At 43.4% G+C, this 13,350-nt stretch overlaps 1 protein-coding gene across 2 annotated transcripts in view; it reads left to right on the plus strand.

Moving 5' to 3' along the window:
• The first annotated feature begins 3,683 nt into the window (after positions 1-3,683).
• kynu (kynureninase) overlaps positions 3,684-13,350 on the plus strand; it is a 212,819-nt gene continuing 203,152 nt past the window's right edge. The window contains exons 1-2 of one of the 2 annotated variants that reach the window (XM_048534680.1): positions 3,684-3,824; positions 4,704-4,820. The gene's annotated coding sequence lies outside the window, so the exon portion shown is untranslated. The remainder of the gene's footprint in view (positions 3,825-4,703; positions 4,821-13,350) is intronic. The other variant, XM_048534681.1, reaches the window with a different exon arrangement.

The following is a 13,350-nucleotide window of genomic DNA, read 5'->3' on the forward strand; positions in this document are numbered from 1 at the left end:
GATATGAAGATGAATTAGAGAGGTTAGGGCTGTTTTCATTGTGGAGGAAAGGTTGAGAGGTGTTTCAATTGAAATTATCAAAATCGTGAGAATTCTATACATTGTATTCAGATAAACTGTTATTGCCTGTAGAAGAGTCAAGATGAAGGGGACACAGATTTAAAGTAATTTATAAAAGAAGTGGAAAGTGAGGAAAAACACTTCCTACAGCGAGGTTTCTGGATTAGAATGCTCTGCCTGGAATTATGGTCAAGGATAGTTCAACCAACGCATTCAGGAAGGTGTTGAATGATTATTCAAATTGAAATAATTTATGACAATATGCAGAAAAGGTGGGAAAATGGTATTAAGTCATGATTTATAAGTTTGTTCTGTCGGACCAATGCACACATAATGGTCTAAACGATCTCCTTCTGCACTGTAACAATTCTGTGGTAATGTGATGAACTCTGATTCAGTTTAGGACTTTTCCAAGTAATGTTTCTGGCACTTCCATTATTAATTATTATAATTGACTCTGGCAAATTTATATAAGTTGAGCTTAAAGGATGATAGTAACATTTGTCAGTTTAAATCATGATCTAAGTAACCTTTAATTACTTAAAATCCATTACCACTATATACATTCATTGTGAATAGTCAAGGAAAAAAAATGAGCTCGAACTGAGGACACTGTACGTAGAATCCTTAGAGGTTGGAAGCAGGCCATTCGCCGCAATTCCAGAAGATCATCTCACCCAGACCCACGCTGTCCTTGTAACCCTGAAATTTCCATGGCCAATTCAGCCAGCCTGCATATCTTTGGACTTTGGGAGGAAACTGGAGCATCTAGAGGAAAACCACACAGACACGGCGAGAATGTTAAATTCCATGCAGCCAATCACCCAAGGGTGGAATCAAACCTGGGTCCCTGGCACTGTGAGGCAGTAGGGCTAACCACTGAACCACCATGCCAGCCCTAATATTGGTAGCATTGAGATAATCGTAAACTACATTTAATGTCATTCAATAGAAAAGCTTTCAATTCTGCCTGCAACTCAAGAATGCGTTATAGTGAAGTAAGTCAATGCAACCAGTATGGAGATTCCCAGGTTCCAAACCCTCTGCTCATACGAAAGTAAAACATGCGTTTATAATTGAATGGAAATAACATAATATATTGTTTGAAAAGAAACTAACAGCGCAGCAATTATATATCAGGTTGCATTTTCTTGGGCCTGCGAAAGTGGGCACGGAAGCTGGATGTTTGTGGAGGGGCTGGGGCAGGGAATATCAGGAACAGAGAGGGAAAGCAGGTTTAGATGGCTTTTCAATGGATTTCTGCTGCTTGAGAAAATTCTCATGGATAATCTGGGATGCACATTAGCTCCCCATTCCACTGAAACGGGCATTTACTGAATATAATCAAAATCCCATTGGGGCAATTTTTTTCAGCTACTATTTTGCCGGCGGAAAAGAGGCTTCAGTTTAATGGAGGCAGCCTTTCTATTGCAGGCTGAGACAATCAGAATTATAGGCTCCATGCTTGAATCAGACTCAAAGGGAAAAAGATCCTGTACCTTCTCCTATTTTCTATGTTTCAATGCTCCAATGATGCGTTTGTGAGTAAAAATGCTTCACCCATAGTTGAAATGAATCGTGGAGATGAGTTTCTCATCAACTACAAAGGTTTTTTTTCCCTTTGTTCATTGTATGTGGGCATTGTTAGTGAGGTGGCATTTATTGCTCAATCCTTTTGACCAGGACATAAGGATGGTGAGTTGCCTTCTTAAACCACAGTAGTGCTTGCAGTGTATGGACAGCCAGAATGCTGTAAGGTGATTTTCGCAATTTTGACCCAGCAGTAATGAAAGCAAGAGGGTGTGACTCCAAGTCCAAGTGTGTTGCTTGAAAAGGAACGGCAGCTGGCAGTGTTCCCATTTTCTGCTGTCCTTGTCCAAGGTGTGAGAGGCTGCAGGTATAGAAGTTGCTGTCAGAGGAACCTCAGCTGCACAGCACCATTCGGCTTAATCCTTCTGAATTTTTCGTTTAATTTTACACTTTCAAAGGCACCTCCGTGTTGAGGCACCGTCATGGCCTCTGATTTGCACACAATTCTCCTGGTAGTGTCACAAGGGCTGTGGAACTGCTGGCCTCTGACTGAGCCAGCAGAATTGGGAGCACACCCGTTGTCATTAATAGGACATTAAGTGCGAAGGTGGCCATTTAGCTGGCAGCCTGTGGGAAGATTGTGATGCCTGTCTTCCAAGCAGCAGTCCTGAATTCTGTGGAACAATTCTGATCATTTATTTGTTCATGCCTGTGGAGAGAACAGCAAATGAATGCTCGTGACAAACAGCTATTCATCAGGACTGAAAGGAATGAGAAACGACCAATCATTTTAATAGAATAAGAACAAAAGAGAACAAATGACCTGCTGGTTAATGAATGCAGCAGAACCAGGTAGATGATTGAAGTGATTTTAGTGTCAAAAAAAAGAACATAACGTTATGAAAGTTTCACATCTGAAATCTCCTACTGACAACTTTCTGAATTTCATCAGAATGAGCAACAGGAGTTGCTGAATGAACACCGTGTGCTTATCCACAGGTAGAGAAAAGAAATCAGAGAATACGGAAAATGAAAATGAAAATGGGAAATGCTGAAAATACTCTTCACTTCATAGTTTATTTCATATTTTTTCTTTTTTTTCCTAACTGTGGTATGATGATCATTTTAATCATCTGTCCATGTCCCATTTGTAGGGAGGATGATTGCAGCCAGTGGGCAGTTAGAACAGAATGGGATAAATTGTGGCTTAGCACAAAAAGTGTAAAACAGTTGATAACAAATTGGCAGTCCAGTTTATATCCCTTCAAAGTCTGATCTCTGGATTCCTAATAATAACTTCATCACCATTTGTGGAAATCCTTTCAGTTATCGCGAAGCTGAGGAGTCTCGTTTGACCACTGAGCGTACACTCTGGGCCAGCCTGTTGAATTGCACTGCAGCTTTTCCAGTTAGCATGCTTCAGGACACAAATTTTTCTTCCACTGCATAATAAAACAAAGAACTACTGGTGCTGGAAATCTGAAGCAACAGCAGAAATTGAGACACAATGGCATGGTAATTAGCACGAATGACTCAAGCACTGGGGGGCCAGGTTCAATCCCTGCTTCGGACAACTGTCTGTGCGGAGTTTACTTGTTCTCCTATTCTCCAGAGCCCTTTATGTGTGGGTTTCTTCTTGGTGCTCTAGTTTCTTCCCACAGTCCTAAGATGTGTAGGTTAGCTGGGTTATCTATGGTAAATATAGGGTTAAGGGGGTAGGGTGGGAATCTCTTCGGAGGTTCAGTGCAGACTCGATGGACTGAGTAGTCTTTATTTGCACTGCAGGGAATCTATGCTGGAGTAATTTGACAGGGTCTGGAAGCATCTTTGGAGACAAAGTAGAGTTAATGTTTTGAGTCCTTTCTTCTTAATCTCTTTCCATTTAAAATCCTTTGGAATAACCCAATTTATTGACATGCAACATTCCATGGTCCTTTGAGTGATTAGTTCTGAACTGATAGGTCTGGTAACCTAAAAATATGCATGTACTTGGGGACTGATTGTATTTGTGGATGTGTAGATTGACAACCTGAGCTCTGTTAATAAATTACAGCACAGTCCACAGTTCACAAGGACTTTTTCAATATTTCACAAGTGAGGTAGATCATTTTCTTTATCCCTAGTGTTATATCTATTAACTTGGTTCATGTTGTTGGAGTACAATTGAGTTGGATTGACAACTTCACTCTCAAAACGGAAAGCTCCAATAGGTTGAGGAAAATTAAAACAAAGAGGTTAGTCTCTTTTTTAAATTTCTCATACAGCAATGAGCTGTGTAAAATCGATTCCTGAGTTGTGTGCTGCCTTTGGAATTAGCCAGCCATTGTATTTTTTATTAAAGAAATATAAACCTTTGACTTTTGAGAACTTTAATGGAGCAAAGATGTTTTTCAAGTGTACAATATTTTCATATTGTCTGAAGGAAGGCAAAGAAAAGACAACACATTTTATTGAATTTATTATTGCCACATGCATTGCAGTTGTCAACCTTTTGAATTTCAATATAATTTTTTTTGAAGTGGTACATAATAAAAGAGATCATATTTTCAACCCGCAGTCCTGCAAAGAGGTTTCCAGTGTAATTGTACGCTCTTTGTTGATCCATCTAAGGGGGAAACAGGTTCTCCATTATTGTTCCACATGCTAAATCACCCATTAAATATATTTCTAACTGCCAAGCTGTTTGGAACTGGAACTTAATTCTGCCTCATTGATATACACTGCCTGTTCTTTAAATGCACTTTAAGTTGTCCAGCTATTTTTCAGAAGCCTGATGTTGGCAAATGGATGTCTCCAACTAGGTGTCTGAAAATCTCAGCAAGATATGCAATATCAGTCGACAAATAAGAGTAAATGTTTCCAATTTGCAGATGCTGGAGATCTGAAATAAAGCAGAAAATAGTGAAGAAACCCAGCAGGTCTGGCAGCATCTGTGGAAAGAGGAAGAGGATTGAAATTTAAAGGCAAATACAACTCTTCTTCAGACTTCTGCTGCTGTGTTTCTCAAGCATTTTCTATTTAGATTTCAGATCATGATTAAGAAATTTCAACATTTCTTTGCAATCCTGACTTTGCTACAGTTTTTTTTTTCTCTCTTGCTTTTCTCAAATCAGTATTCAAATCTATTCATACGACAAAGGGTTCACAAAGTTCATGCGCACAGAAAAGGGTGATGAGCCACCATATTGAGCATCTGCAGTCCAGGAAGTGAAGGTACATCCTCTGATTTGGTAGGTGGAAGTTTTACAATTTTAACGTAACACTGATAAAGAAATACTGGCTTTAGTCAAAGCAAAAATTGAATGTGATAGGTGCAGGTGTGATGGGAATACAATGGTTGCCCTTTTAGCCCATTTGTTTAATCATAGCAAGGTACTATTTTCTTCAGTATAGCTATGCTTACCAATTCAGTGTTGGGCTAAAATGCTGTTTTTGTAAAATAAACAGACAGGTTGACAAGTATTTTGTACGGTTTTCAAAGAAGAGAGCGCGGTATTTATTGTACTAAGCACCAAATCGAAGTAAAAATAATAAAGGCACGCCAACTCTCTCTCACAAATGCATCCAGGATTTCACATGCAAATACACTCAGAATTAAATTACAAAGGATAGATGACAAGCACTTTCAATGTTTAATAGAAGTTATTGGTATGTGGAATTTCTAGATTGATAACTTGCAAGGCTTCAGGCTGAGCTCAATAGTCTTTTTGAGGTTTTGTGCATGAGTTGCAAAAAGCTAACATTGAAGCTTGGTAGGTAATTAGGAAGGCAAATGAAATGTTGGCTTCCATTCAAAGAGAATGGAGCATAGAAAACAAGGTCTTTGTATAATTTTGCAAAGCACAAGTTAGGTACTTCCTGCAAAATTGTGAAATATTTAGCACTATGCAGTGATCGGAACCAGGTGGACCTCATTGACAACAAGGCCCTTGATTGGGGTTGCTAACTTGGGCCAATCAGGAAAGATTTGACTGTCTAATATAAACAGGAAACTTAGTATCTCTGATAATGGGAACTGCAGATGCTGGAGAATCCAAGATAATAAAGTGTGAGGCTGGATGAACACAGCAGGCCCAGCAGCACAAAAGCTGATGTTTTGGGCCTGGACCCTTCATCAGAGAGGGGGCTGGGGTGAGGGTTCTGGAATAAATAGGGAGAGAGGGGGAGGTGGACTGAAGATGGAGAGAAAAGAAGATAGGTGGAGAGGAGAGTATAGGTGGGGAGGTAGGGAGGGGATAGGTCAGTCCAGGGAAGACAGACAGGTCAAGGAGGTGGGATGAGGTTAGTAGGTAGGAGATGGAGGTGCGGCTTGGGGTGGGAGGAAGGGATGGGTGAGAGGTAGAACAGGTTAGGGAGGCAGAGGCAGAGACAGGTTAGACAGGTTTTGGGATGCAGTGGGTAGAGAGGAAGAGCTGGGCTGGTTGTGTGATGCAGTGGGGGGAGGGGACGAACTGGGCTGCTGGGCCTGCTGTGTTCATCCAGCCTCACATTTTATTAAGAGATAATAAAATGTGAGGCTGGATGAACACAGCAGGCCAAGCAGCATCTCAGGAGCACAAAAGCTGACGTTTCGGGCCTAGACCCTTCATCAGAGAGGGGGATGGGGAGAGGGAACTGGAATGAATAGGGAGAGAGGGGGAGGCGGACCGAAGATGGAGAGTAAAGAAGATAGGTGGAGAGAGTATAGGTGGGGAGGTGGGGAGGTGGGGAGGTAGGGAGGGGATAGGTCAGTCCAGGGAAGACAGACAGGCCAAGGAGGTGGGATGAGGTTAGTAGGTAGCTGGGGGTGTGGCTTGGGGTGGGAGGAAGGGATTGGTGAGAGGAAGAACCGGTTAGGGAGGCAGAGACAGGTTGGACTGGTTTTGGGATGCAGTGGGTGGGGGGGGGAAGAGCTGGGCTGGTTGTGTGGTGCAGTGGGGGGAAGGGATGAACTAGGCTGGTTTAGGGATGCAGTAGTGGAAGGGGAGATTTTGAAACTGGTGAAGTCCACATTGATACCGTATGGCTGCAGGGTTCCTAGGCGGAATATGAGTTGCTGTTCCTGCAACCTTCGGGAGGCATCATTGTGGCAGTGCAGGAGGCCCATGATGGACATGTCATCTAGAGAATGGGAGGGGGAGTGGAAATGGCTTGCGACTGGGAGGTGCAGTTGTTTGTTGCGACCTGAGCGGAGGTGTTCTGCAAAGCGGTCCCCAAGCCTCCGCTTGGTTTCCCCAATGTAGAGGAAGCCACACCGGGTACAGTGGATGCAGTATACCACATTGGCAGATGTGCAGGTGAACCTCTGCTTAATGTGGAATGTCATCTTGGGGCCTGGGATGGGGGTGAGGGAGGAGTTGTGGGGACAGGTGTAGCATTTCCTGCGGTTGCAGGGGAAGGTGCCGGGTGTGGTGGGGTTGGAGGGCAGTGTGGAGCAAACAAGGGAGTCACGGAGAGAGTGGTCTCTCCGGAAAGCAGACAGGGGAGGGGATGGAAATATGTCTTGGGTGGTGGGGTCAGATTGTAAATGGCGGAAGTGTCGAAGGATGATGCGTTGTATCCGGAGGTTGGTAGGATGGTGTGTGAGAACGAGGGGGATCCTCTTAGGGCGGTTGTGGCGGGGGCGGGTTGTGAGGGATGTGTTGCGGGAAATACGGGAGATGCGGTCAAGGGCGTTCTCGATCACTGTGGGGGGAAAGTTGCGGTCCTTAAAGAACTTGGACATCTGTGATGTGCGGGAGTGGAATGTCTTATCGTGAGAGCGGAGGCGGAGGAATTGGGAATAGGGGATGGAATTTTTGCTGGAGGGTGGGTGGGAGGAGGTGTGTTCTATGTAGCTGTGGGAGTCGGTGGGCTTGAAATGGACATCAGTTACAAGCTGGTTGTCTGAGATGGAGACTGAGAGGTCCAGGAAGATGAGGGATGTGCTGGGGATGGCCCAGGTGAACTGAAGGTTGGGGTGGAAGGTGTTGGTGAATATTCAGACCCGTCAGAAGCGTTTCTCCCTGCGAGTCCTGAAACAGACACTTGCAGCCATGCGCCGGCACCTCCAGGCACTGCAATCCAGCCTGCCCCAGCTCAGAGCCTCCCTCTCCCAGACCTGCAAAGGACCTCTGCTGTTTTTCATCCTCCGCAGATCCCCAGACTGAATGTCCAAGTTCTTTAAGGACCGCAACTTTCCCCCCACAGTGATCGAGAACGCCCTTGACCTCGTCTCCCGTATTTCCCGCAACACATCCCTCACACCCCGCCCCCGCCACAACCGCCCTAAGAGGATCCCCCTCGTTCTCACACACCATCCTACCAACCTCCCGATACAACGCATCATCCTCCGACACTTCCGCCATTTACAATCCGACCCCACCACCCAAGACATTTTTCCATCCCCTCCCCTGTCTGCTTTCCGGAGAGACCACTCTCTCTGTGACTGCCTTGTTCGCTCCACACTGCCCTCCAACCCCACCACACCCGGCACCTTCCCCTGCAACCGCAGGAAATGCTACACTTGCCCCCACACCTCCTCCCTGACCCCTATCCCAGGCCCCAAGATGACATTCCACATTAAGCAGAGGTTCACCTGCACATCTGCCAATGTGGTATACTGCATCCACTGTACCCGGTGTGGCTTCCTCTACATTGGGGAAACCAAGCGGAGGCTTGGGGACTGCTTTGCAGAGCACCTCAGCTCAGTTCGCTACAAACAACTGCACCTCCCAGTCGCAAACCATTTCCACTCCCCGTCCCATTCTCTAGATGACATGTCCATCATGGGCCTCCTGCACTGCCACAATGATGCCACCCGAAGGTTGCAGGAACAGCAACTCATATTCCGCCTGGGAACCCTGCAGCCATATGGTATCAATGTGGACTTCACCAGTTTCAAAATCTCCCCTTCACCTACTGCATCCCTAAACCAGCCTAGTTCGTCCCCTCCCCCCACTACACCACACAACCAGCCCAGCTCTTCCCCCCCCCACCCACTGCATCCCAAAACCAGTCCAACCTGTCCCTGCCTCCCTAACCAGTTCTTCCTCTCACCCATCCCTTCCTCCCACCCCAAGCCGCACTCCCAGCTACCTACTAACCTCATCCCACCTCCTTGACCCGTCCGTCTTCCCTGGACTGACCTATCCCCTCCCTACCTCCCCACCTATACTCTCTCCACCTATCTTCTTTACTCTCCATCTTCGGACGGCCTCCCCCTCTCTCCCTATTTATTCCAGTTCCCTCTCCCCATCCCCCTCTCTGATGTGTAGGGTCTAGGCCCGAAACGTCAGCTTTTGTGCTCCTGAGATGCTGCTTGGCCTGCTGTGTTCATCCAGCCTCACATTTTATTATCTTGGAATTCTCCAGCATCTGCAGCTCCCATTATCTCGCATTTTATTAACTTCGCATCTCCTCAGTTCAGGGGACTGGCTCTGAGCTGGCTGGTCACAGTTAGTGTACTGTGTGCAGGTAAATAAAAGGTGAATTTTTGATGGGATACCACCCTCTGAGCAGTTATTTCAGTAAATAAGGAAGGATATGGTGTTAGTAAAGGCAGCCCTGTGGATGTTCATACTTTTCTGATGAAGGGTCTATGCCTGAAATGTCAGCTTTTCTGCTCCTAAGATGTTGCTGGGCCTGCTGTGTTCATCCAGCTCCACACTTTGTTAGCTAAGCATGAAAGTGGATTTGAAGATTATCAGATCAGTTGTTGAATGGTGGAGAAGATTTGAGGGTTTGAATGGCCTACATTTGTTCCTGCAACTTATGTTCCTATGGCATGAAGAATGATTGATTTTTAAAAATGTTGACAGATCTTTTCTTAGAATAATGTCAGCTGGATTGATTTTTTTTTCCAAATACTACTCATATCTTGTGGCTCATCAAACAAAGGCAGCACCAAGTCTGAATGGTGGATGGAGAGAAGGAGAGGAAGAGAAAGGAAATATAGTTAGCTAAGTGCTTTAACTACATTTGATCTCCTCTTCTGTTCTCATTTGCTTGGACAAAAGTATTCTTAAATGTCACAAGAAGGTTAATTGACTGATCATGTGATCCCCTCAACAATTGACAAACTACCCAACCATGGTCATTGTAGGTTGATTCCAGAATCATAGTATATAAATCCATAAATTATGGTGTGATCCTTTCTCTTATTGGTAAATACTCTTCATTTGAAGATATTGCATTGACAGATTGTTCAATATGCAGTTAACTAGTCTGGGTATTTTGAGAATGGATTGGAAGATGGGGAAATTTGGCAATCCTCTTTGGATTAGTCTGTTTGATAAGTTCTTGTGGATAGACTGACTCTATTCTAGATATGTGAAATGATGGTTTCTTTAAGTACATAATGGGAGCATGGGCCTTACTGGCTCAGCCAAGGCTTGTTGTCCATCCTAATTCTTCTGGAGAAGGTGGTGTTGAGTTGCATTTTTGAACAATTAGTCTTTGTTATAGAAGCACCCACAGAAAGGGAGTCCCAGGATTGTTAACCAGTGATATTGAAGGAACAGTGAAAAAATTCCAGGTCCAAATGATGCATGACTTTGGAGGGAACTTGCAGGTGTTGAAGTTCTTCTGCAATTGGTACTCTGCCCTTCCAATGAAATTAAGTTGATAGAATCTATGTCATTCTATGTGGGTAAAGTAGAGGAATCATAAAGGAAAAAGACCTTGATGGGAGTTGTGTATTGGCCTCCTAGCAGTAGTCAGGATGGATTAAAGAAATTAAATCAGGATTTTGAAAATTCTGTAAAAATGGCATCATTACAACAATCATGGAGGACATCAATATTTAGGTGCAATGGGAAAATAAGGTTAGCAGCTGATGTCAAGAAAAGGAATTTGTGGAATGTCTCCAAGATGTGGTTTTTTTTTTGGAGCAGCTTATGGTAGACCCTACAAGAGAACAGATAATTCTAGATTTGGTGATGTGAAATGAGATAGACTTGGTTATCGAGCTTAAGGTGAAGGAACCCCTATGGGGCAATAACTATAATTTGATAGAATTCACATGCAGTTTGATGAGAATTTGGAATCACTAACACGCCACATCAGAATTGAAAACGACTTTCTACTCACTGTACTTATGTATTCTGTAAAAGGAAAAGGCCTTTCTATCTTTAGCTGTGATATTCTGCGGATTTCTCTTCAGACAGCAACACAAGTTACATTTGCAGCTATGGTTTTAACTGTTTCACCCCTCTATTTAAAGTGTGTGTGATACTTTGCAGTTCTGGCCCCTGATCATAACACTAATGTGGTGGAACTAAACTTGAGGCCTCATTGACTATTTGGTATAGGCCAAGTTGGGCAAACAGGAAGCCATTGTATTGCCATTGTTAAAACCACCCTCCCTATCCAATTTTGCAGCCCCCAACAGTCCTCCCCCACACCCCCAAAACCTCCACTCCAGGCAGTCCAGTTGTCCACATTCGCTGGGAACTCCATCCTCCCTTACCTTACTCTGGAGGATCCATTGACTATCTTTCACGTAGACCCTTGTACAATATTGGCAGGGGGCACTACTCGTAATATTGCTGGTGCTGTGGACTGGATGTCCTTCCACTGACCAGCAATCTTGGAGCCAGGATTTCCATCCACCAAAGGCAGTTGTTGGAATTTTCCAGAGCAGTGTTTTTTTTAATTCTCTTGTCAGAGGTGGGCTACATTAGCTGGCCACTGTTTATTGTCCATCCTCATTGCCCTTGAAGATGGTGGCAAGTGACCTTCTTGAGCTGCTGCAGTCCATGTGTTGTATTTAGATCTGAAATGCCCTAAGGAAGGGAATTCCAGGACTTTGATCCAGGGACAGTAAAGAAACATTGAGTTTATATTTCCAAATCCAGGCAGTTAGTAGCTTGGAGAGAAAAGGGGAGGTGGTGGTGTTTCCCAAGTATCTACTACCCTTATCCTTCCAGATGGAAATGATCATGAGTTTGGAAGAAACTATAACAAAAAATGCAGGAGATCACAATGGACAGGCAGCATTTGTGGAGAGAAAGCAAGCTAACATTAGTATCCTAAAGAAGTCCTTCAGTGATGACCTAGAACTGAAATGACTGACCTCCAATTAAAAACAGACATCTTCCTAGGTGCCTGACTGAAATGAAATAGCATTGATGAAAAAGCAACTGTTTCTTCAACACTGCCTGGGCACTGTCAATACAATTAAACTCCAACAGTGTAGCACTCCCAAAGTCCTGCATTAGATTATCCATTCTAGAGGTAAGATTGTATTGACTAAGCCACAGATATGGCAGAATTTCTTTGACATATCTGTCTAACTTGCCTTTACCTGTCAAATTTTCAGATTACATGTATCACACATTCTCTGAGAAGTATTACAAAAGGACCATTAATGATAGAGAATATGAGCTAGTCAGTTTCTACTGACATGTCTGACTTTGGAGGAAGTCAAAGATTTACAAGCAGTTGCAACTGACAAAGAAATAATTAGCTTGCTTTTGGCTTCGACACCTAAATGGCAGTAATTAGATTTGAGATGTACCTATCCATATCCATTGGACCTTGTGGCCTTAAAGAGACAGGTAAAATATGATTGATCCTTGGCTCAGAAGTAATTAATAGTGTAAAAGCTGCTTGGGTATCCTATAATTTAAATTTATTGATGCAGCAAAGGAATTGTTATATATTATATACCAAAGGCAGCAATTGAAAAGTACTGTACTTGCAATTCCCCCCCGCCCCCCACAAGTACCAGGTAATATTTATGTCCAAAAAGAGAGAATCCAATTATTGTCCCCATTGCTCACTGGTATAACCATTGCTGAATCTCCCACTTTCAACATCTTAAAGGTTACCATTGACCAGAAAGTGATCTAGCCCACTAATATCAATATTCTGTCTACAACAATAGCTCAGAGTCTGAGCATTCTGTATTAAGAAGCTCACCTCCTGACCTACATTTCTTCTAATTCTTTTTATTCTTTATTCTGGTGTATGGTGGTGCTTTGTTAACATTTTCAACCTTCATGATGACGCTGGGAATGTCAGGGTTTGATTTCCAACATGATACCACAGTGAAGTGAGACATTTATTTTCATTAATTTCCGAGAAGCGTTGTGATTGTACATATGCTTCACCGACTGCAGCAGTATAAGTTCACCACCGCCTTCTCTAGAAACGATGAACATTGGCTTAGCCAGCAACTGGTGCATCCCCTGAATGAAACCAAAAGTGTCATGCCTCACTGAGGTAATATGCTGGAAATCACACTCCTCTATTCCTGGTGTTATCGCAGAAGTTCGAATGTTGTTAAAGTACGCAAAGTCCTCAGTTTATCTGTTGGAGAAACCTTGGTTAACAGAAAACACAGGCCACATTTCTGTACTTAATGAGAACTACCATCCATTGCAAATAAATGGGATAAAACTACGGTAAACTCTAAATTCCAGCAGTTTAAACTCTAACCCCTCTAAAATCGCACTCACGAACAGACCAAAAAAAGCAGGAGAAACAAAAAATTATGGAAACTGAGGATTTTTTCAATGCTACAATCCTCAGGATTCGAGTTTTTTTAATGTTTTCCATGCCCTTCAGTTCTATGATCATTTCATTCAGGTCCTTATACTTCATTATAGGTGTTACAGACTGACTGGCTCAAATATTATAAAGCCTCTAATACTTTGTTGAGAAGAAATGCTTACAGCAGTCAGTCAAAGAAAATAAGCATTTTTTCTTCAGACTGTTGTTATTTTACTGGAGAAAGAGATGCACCATTTGTCTTTTCAGCAGCCCAAAGACTTCAGACAGTATTTTTCACACCCACAC

The sequence above is a fragment of the Stegostoma tigrinum genome, chromosome 7 (assembly GCF_030684315.1).
Source record: "Stegostoma tigrinum isolate sSteTig4 chromosome 7, sSteTig4.hap1, whole genome shotgun sequence".
NCBI classification, from domain to species: Eukaryota; Metazoa; Chordata; class Chondrichthyes; order Orectolobiformes; family Stegostomatidae; genus Stegostoma; species Stegostoma tigrinum.